The following is a 2,374-nucleotide window of genomic DNA, read 5'->3' on the forward strand; positions in this document are numbered from 1 at the left end:
GCAACTTGCACAAGGGCCCTCCGAGATTTTTCGCCCTTGTCCGAGAAGGCTAGGTGTAGATCTTTCCTACCAGAAGATCAGGGGTGTTGCAGAAAGACAGCTGTAAGAAGAAGTCAAGGAGTAGCAGTAGAAAGGCTGTAGAAAGAGTCAGGAGCCCAGAGGAGGGGGCAAAGGAGGTGAGGAGGTGGGGGGCAGAAAGAGGAGACGAAAGCAGACGAAAGAACATTGCTAGAGAGCAGGAAAGGAGGTGAAAGGAAACAATTTTAGAGAACAAAAATTTTTCGGTCGCTACAAGGATTCGAACCCGGGACCTTTGAATGAGAGGTCAACACCTTAACCTCTAGGCCACGAGAGCCCCTCCGACTGGTCCACCAGATCTGCTTGGTCCAGTGCGGCTGTACTATTGTACTATTATCGGAGAGAACAAAGGGTACCAAAAAAAAAATTAAAACTGGCCACCCTACCACAATATGCCGAATGCACGGGAAGTTGTCTCACTAACACGGCAATCCCCAATGTCCGGATCCGATGCGGGAACAACTTTAAAGAGTGCTGGGCAAAGTCATGAATTTCAATTTTTGGCCTTTTGAAGAAAAAAAAATACCCCAAACCAGAACAAAACCCAGAAACCAGTGGTTCGACTACCTTCTTTTCCCTTAAAACATCTTATTTCCTGAGCCTGACATTCGACGACTCACCAGGTTTTATCACTAGACTCTTAGATTGGGCAGAATAGGCGTTTAAATGCTCTTCAACCCGAGCCACAACTCTAATTAACAAAGAAAAAACTGACACCTCATATTTTTCCGTTGTTCCTTTATATAATTTATGTACGGAAATCAGCCAGTACAAATAATGTCTTTTGCTGCAGTTTAAGAATAATGCACCCACATGGACTGGTTCAAAAGTATAGCCATCTTCAGTTTGTTATACCAGTGCTCCTGGGATATCAAATAAAAGCAGTAAGCGTCATTTATTGTTTTTCCGACATACATCTGTTGTTTCAAAAAGATAACAACTATCCTGCAGTATCTCAAAGTCTAGTGTTTCTTTTTTGTGCAATTGATTTTTAAAAACCTGCAAATTTTCTGTAAGCATCTTTTTCATAACTTAAATTATCACCAATTGTCGTCAAAATTGACGTCAAGCAGAGGATAAATTAAGTTGGATTCTGCCCCCATCCCCTAAAAAAAGGAAAAAGTTATTTTTTTTAAAGAAAAGAAAAATATAATCACACATGAAACATCAAAACACAGACTTGGTCTGCAGGAATCGAATCCCATCATGCCAGAAACGTTTCAACTCAGAAAAATTCATTCTCCCCGAAATCCAGCAAAATCGGACTCATGTCTTCTGCACATAAAGATAGCAGCCGCACCTCGTCCGGAACTGATAACAACAGGGACAGGTCATGGTACAAGAAAGTTCGTAGATCGAGAGTGGGTAAATCAAGCATTAGTCAGGCTAATTAAGACTGTCATTCCTTTCTTCTAACCTCAAGCAAGTTTGGGGCAAAAAACAAAAACCAGCATAATATTTATTGGTGAAATGGTTAGACTGCCCGCCGTTGTACAACAACCCTTAAGCTTTTATCCCCGTCTGGGGAAGTGTATTTTGTCTTAGTCTTTCTGTCCCTGTCCAGTCACTGTGCCACACTCACAGGTACGTCGACCTGCCTGCTTACTGATCTGAATTGGGTGGAAGGTGTGTACTGTGTGAAAGGTTTGTGTGTGTGTGTGGGGGGGGGGGGTTATGACTAGATTTTTTTTAATATGCTTCTCTGCAGATTTATGCAATTGCGATTCCTGTTTTGAAGAATTTAAGGTCAACATACAAGTAGAAGCTAGACTATTAGAGCTTTGAAAAATCCGAGAGCCCCTTCAAGTTATCCTTTTTACCCTACGCAAGTTTAAGTCCAGGATATTAATCCCTATGAAAACCTGGTCCTGGAGTACAGCCGTCTCAGAAGTCCTGCCCCAGTTAAAACAAACGCATCTATGACAGTATCTTTACTGTGTTTTGGTAATCAGCGTCTTGAGGTCGGTCTTGATTCCCCCAAAAAACGAGCTCGATCTATCGCTCGTTTGGCATCCACGCGTGTTGTGAAAATTGATGCATCTTTGGAGCTTCTCACGGAAGATGTACGTTCGGTTCCCGTATTACAAATTTTCTTTTTAATAATTGTGTCTCTGTCTTAATGCTGGAATCCTTTTTAGTCAATTCTGCCCAGATTGGCGATATCAGGTAGAATTTTACCTGAAGGCCACAAAACGGTCTAAAATGTGACGATTATGACGTAAAGCATGGGCAACTACACTCACACGTAACACATACACACACACACTCACACACATGCATACATACACACACACAC

The sequence above is a fragment of the Aplysia californica genome, unplaced genomic scaffold, assembly GCF_000002075.1.
Source record: "Aplysia californica isolate F4 #8 unplaced genomic scaffold, AplCal3.0 scaffold00826, whole genome shotgun sequence".
Lineage (NCBI taxonomy): Eukaryota > Metazoa > Mollusca > Gastropoda > Aplysiida > Aplysiidae > Aplysia > Aplysia californica.